We start from the raw sequence: 5,662 nt of genomic DNA, 5'->3' as shown, positions 1-5,662 counted from the left end.
ATTAATCTGGATATAAGACCTAACAGGACTGGGGTCCCCAAGAGAGAAAGGGATTTAAAGGAGGATGTCAAGAAAGGCGAGGATGAGGAAGTGTTTTGAATACTAGCCCCATGTTTTAATTAGATGATAAAGGCAGAGTTGGAAGGTATACCCTTAGAAAGTATTTGATGATGTGGATGAATTGTTGGTTTGTTCCACAAGTGAAAAGCAATGTAAGAGAGAGAGAGATTTTAAAAACAAACTTCAGAGGCGTTCCTCATCTCGGTCCTTAATGATTTCCCCCTTATCTTTAAACTGTGTGTGACCCCTTGTCCTGGACCTCCCCAACATCGGGAACAATCTTCCTGCATCTAGCCTGACCAAACCCTTCAGAATTGTGTAAGTTACTATAAGATCCCCCCTCAACTTCTAAATTCTAGCGAGTACAAGCCGAGTCTGTCCAGTCTTTCTTCATATGAAATCCTGATACCCAGGAATCAGTCTGGTGAACCTTCTCTGTATTCCCTCTATGGCAAGAATGTCTTTCCTCAGATTAGGAGACGAAAACTCCAGGTTTTTTTCTCAACTAGACCCTGTACAACTGCAGTAGAACCTCCCAGCTCCTATACTCAAATCCTTTTGCTATGAATGCTAACATACCATTCGCTTTCTTCACTGTCTGCTGCACTTGCATGCCTACTTTCAATGACTGGTTTACCATTACACCCAGGTCCCGTTGCATCTCCCCTTTTCCTAATCGGCCACCATTCAGATAATTCTTTATTACCCGTATATGTTTTGCAACATACGAGGAATACGGGCTGCGATAGGGCGCTCCGCGTCGGGGCGATCAAGTTCCTGCATCAGGGAGAATATCAGCTCCTCCGCGCCGGGCGATCTGACCTGGGGTCGGGATGGGTCGAAACCTTCTGCGTCGTTTGGAGTTTCCCGACATCGGTCTCTTCCCGAGACTGCGAGCTCCTCGATGGTGAATTCAGGCTGCGGTTGGAGCGTGGATCCCAGGCAAGGATCTACTCCGATGGTAAATCCACGTCCACTCGGTGGGGCTCAAAATTAGTAACGAGCAAGGCCGCCAACGCAATGATGTTAGGCTGCGGAGCGACCGGAGATACGATCCGGAAAACAATCGCATCTCCGGCAAGGTAAGAGATTGGAAAGGGTTTACCTCACTTACCCCCCACTTAAAACAAAACAAAGAATATTGAATCATACTTTAAAAACGCACTGCAAATAAAAAAAACATGAAAAAAAGACCGTCTGATGACGAGGCTGCCATCGTGCGGCGCCCCCTGGTGTTAAATGTTGTTACACGTTGGTATAGTCCCTGTCTCAGCTACCCCTTGCATGGTGATAGTTTCATATGCACACCGCCCTTCAGTGGAAAGGTTACCCAGCGGATTCCTATTAAATCTCCCCCCCACCCCCCCCCCCTCATCTTGATGAAGGTATGATGTGATGGGAATAACAGAGACCTGGCTGCAAGATGAACAGATCTGGGAGCTGAATATTCAAGTTCATGCTTTCAACCGGAAAGACAGACAGGTGGGCAGAGGGGGCGGGGTAGCTCTGTTGGGAAGGTTTTTACCGATGACAATATGCAGATATTGTCCTTCATAGCAAAAGGATTTGAGTATAGGAGCAGGGAGATTCTATCGCCCATTTTCTCTGCTCGGAACTCGCTGTAATTCTTATTGAAAATTACAAAACTTACAAAATTCTTAAGGGGTTGGTCAGGCTAGATGCAGGAAGATTGTTCCCGATGTTGGGGAAGTCCAGACCAAGGGGTCACAGTTTAAGGATAAGGGGGAAATCTTTTAGGACCGAGATGAGGAAATCATTTTTCGTACAGAGTGGTGCATCTCTGGAATTCTCTGCCACAGAGGCCAGTCATTGGATATATTTAAGAGGGAGTTAGATGTGGCCCTTGTGGCTAAAGGGATCAGGGGGTATGGGGAGAAGGCAGGTACAGGATACCGAGTTGGATGATCAACCATGATGATATTGAATGGCGGTGCAGGCTCGAAGGTCCGAATTGCCTACTCCTGCACCTATTTTCTATGTTTCTATGTTAATCTACTTTGCCCCCTCCTTGTACATCCATGTTTGCGGATATTCCAAAAATAGGTGCAGGGCCATGTATTGTAGAGAAAGCGGGGACTCTTCACAAGGATTTGGCAAGGTTGGGCGCGTGGCCATACAAGTGGCAGATGGAATATAGTGCAGCAGAGTCTGGACTCATGCATATTGGTCGTAGGTATAAAGGCATATACTATTTTGTAAATGGGGAGATAATAGTAAGATTAAACGAGAATTTACCAGTTTGAAGTTTGATCTGTATTTTATGAGGAGTTACGATGAGGGATTACGTGAAGAACCCGCTCAGTGCGCAGGCGCGGCATACTTCCAAGCAGCGGTGTGGAATCACAGATAGACACAGTTATTTGAAGTAAACATAGTAAAGATAAGGAGACATCAATTTATTAGTTTGATCCATAGAATGAGGGTGGGAGCGGAGGGCACGTAATCCCTCATCGTAACTCCTCATAAAATACAGATCAAACTTCAAACTGGTAAATTCTCGTTTAATCTTACTATTTTACTTCGGAGTCACGTGAGTGACTACGTGAAGACTTCAAAGCTCTGTGATTTCAAACCGTGTAACAGTTCATACTTCACTCGCTGCCGAAGTTATTCGAGGGAGGAAGTATGTTATCGTAATCAACCATGAATCTGTTTGTAAAAACAATAATGGTGTTATTAACAACAACAAGACCAATTGCTCCCCCGGGCTTAAATTATATATTTTTTGCAGATTTTTTTTCTGCAAACGATACAGGTTCTGTCAGTGGTTTGTTATAAAAGTTTGGAACATATACTCCCTAGACCACCCTGCAGTAGCCAGGATGTGGTCCATAGGCTCGTCCATCCTCTTAGTTACTGACGTGGAAGCTGTCCTGGTGGAATAAGATTTTATACACGTTAGTATTTACTCCAGCAACTGCCAGTACCTGCTTGAGCCACTAGAGATAGTTTAGCTCGTCACCCGACCATGAGGTTTCCTGTGGCTGACCCATAAGGCCTTTTCCTCTCCCTCGGTATTCCTTATTGTGTCGATCTCTAAGTGGGTCATGACACATAAAACGTGGTTCAGGTGGGTATGCCCGGAATTTCATGACTGGACCTGATGTTCCTGGTCTGTTCTGTTTGGCCAACCCTTGAATGGGCATGTGACACTATCTGGTGTTATAACCATGTTGTCCCATCGCAGTAGATGGGAGAGCTGGCTCTTTGTGTTGATGTAAGGCCACCAGCATGTCCATCTTCAGGATAGGCTGTTCCAGGGTGAGTGACCTGGCTGGTGATCATCCCCTAAGGTATGTCAGGATTTCACTGACATCCCAATTTGGGTGTACCTATTTCTGGGGAATGGATTGATATACCTCTCCTGTGTCTGATCACCAGTGAGCGGTACCCAAGTTGAGTAGGCTGACAGAACATGTCCTTCATTGTGGTGAGGACCTGCCAGGAGCTCCAGTACAGTTTTTGTTATAGTTGTATGTGTAATTCCTGTTTTGGAAAAGAGTGTACCATTTCTTGATGCTCCTCATGTATGTTCCCTAGGATATGCGACGGAATGCTGTCATCAGGTTGATAGTGCTGCTGATCCAAGCACAGCAATGGTCTTCCCAATTCTGCAATTATTTTAATGACCATGTCGAGGATCACTGGGAATCATGCTTGTGGACTTGGTCCACTGTAATTTGCGTAGTACCCGACTGATGAAGCCGTAGTACCTATTGAAGAGGTAGAAGGAAAGGAAAACATAGAGATTAGGTTCCCCCCCACCCCTCAATACGCGGGAATGTCTCCATTGCCGCTGCCTTGAGATTGGTTTCATGTGACGTAAGTTAGTACGTGGTGATTTAATTGGATATAAGGAATCGATATCTGGTGTCCATATTGCTTAGTAATTTCAGCAAATATTTTTGGTTTAAATGTATGTTTACAGTATTCAGCTCACCTGATAGGTGAGTTACTGATGGTCAAACATGTTTGACGACATACGGTTGCCAATTGTTAATAAATTGTCACCTAATATCGATGTTCTCCGCCCAAGTGGTTTGGTATATGCCACCACTGTGATGTTGTTATCTTATAAACGAACATGCAAATTTGGTGGATTACTGAGCAAATGCTTCACTAGAATTAAGTAAGTTAATATATAACATGTTTAAGTCAATTCATATTGGCATTAAGTATTACAAGCTCAGTAACACATCAGGACACATAAGATGTTACTCAAAACAGGTGGAAGTGTACAACCATAATCCTTCCTGCCGATAAATTCCATGATAGCACTACAGATTAATCCACTTGCCCCCATATTACAGGTATGGAGATAGTTTTGAACACTAGTATCTCAGCTCATAGGAAAGGTACAAAGTTCAGTAGCTGGTAATGCTGCTAAATCCCAATTACTTTGCCACGTAGTTGATTGGTGGTTAATGCACCATGACTGATAGTACTAATGAATACCAGATAACAAAGTTGTGGATGGTCAACGTAAATATCTGGATATATATGTTGTGCACCGTTCCCAGAGGCACTGCAATACTGGGTCGATGCGTGGAGTGGACGGAGCAAGCCCCTATTCCATCTCCCTGTTCCAAAATTCAATTTAATATATGGTCCCTAGATAAGCGACGTATCAGATTATTAAACTGATAAGAACAGATACTACACTTGATCTTAGCCAAAACACCGAGAAGCGATGCAGCTAAACTGTATCCAAGGATAGTTTGTCGTTAATATATAGACATGCCATGACGGAATGTTTCTAAGTGTCAGGGCTAGTTGATTCTGGATAACTTTGACTTAAATGCCGCAACGCTCATCATGGTTACTCCATCCAGGTAATTGCGGTATATCCGAAACTTATATGAGAAGGTACTGAATAGTGTGCATCTTCAAGGTCGATGTCTACCATAAAGTATCCTTGGATCCATGGTAGTAGTTTACAAATCCCATGAATGGGTATACCTGGTGAAATACTCAAGGGTTTATCAACGATGGTGCGACATTCACCATCGTGGGAGGGTAGACCCCTTGGGGTGCTTGCTGAATTGGTGGCAAGATATTAATTCTATTCCCCTTGTATTTATTTTTTGGTATATAACTACCAAGAGTGATAGCTTCCTAACCAGGCGTGATTCACCCACCCCTTGTTAGTACAACCCTTAACCTTTATGTGATGGTAGGAACCATACTTATCTGTCTTCATTGTTGTTTTCTTCGGTTTCTGGTTCCTTGTTCTTGTAGAGACGATGTTTGTTGGGGGGGTGGCGCATTTCCCCTGGGGCCTGCTCTGGGCCGTGGCCTAAAATGCTACGGGTTTGGCATGCAGGCCCCGAGCTTTCACCAGTACCATGAGCAAGACGCACCTGGTGGACACGTAGAGGTACTGCTGTCTGGTTTAGTGTGGTGCTCATTCCAGACTCTGCCCTCTTGTGCCGAATAGTTTGAACACTTCGTCCAGTTTTTTAGGACTGGTTTGGTAAGTGCCAGGTAGCAGGATCTGTGCTTGTGAGGTCGGCGTTCTCATAGTCCTGTTAATTTCGTAGATTGAGGGCAGGTTTGTGAGTTCATTTGAGAAGTTATGAGG

General features: G+C 44.4%; 1 non-coding gene across 1 annotated transcript; it reads right to left on the bottom strand.

Annotated features, from left to right (window-relative positions):
* Positions 1–4,581: 4,581 nt before the first annotated feature.
* LOC116970326 lies at positions 4,582–4,773 on the bottom strand. The gene has a single exon (XR_004411105.1). It is a non-coding gene; the product is annotated as a U2 spliceosomal RNA (small nuclear RNA).
* Between the last annotated feature and the right edge of the window lie 889 nt (positions 4,774–5,662).

The sequence above is a fragment of the Amblyraja radiata genome, unplaced genomic scaffold, assembly GCF_010909765.2.
Source record: "Amblyraja radiata isolate CabotCenter1 unplaced genomic scaffold, sAmbRad1.1.pri scaffold_752_ctg1, whole genome shotgun sequence".
Lineage (NCBI taxonomy): Eukaryota > Metazoa > Chordata > Chondrichthyes > Rajiformes > Rajidae > Amblyraja > Amblyraja radiata.
The sequence above is the reverse complement of the archived record's forward strand: the minus strand, read 5'-3'. Positions and strand labels throughout refer to the sequence as shown.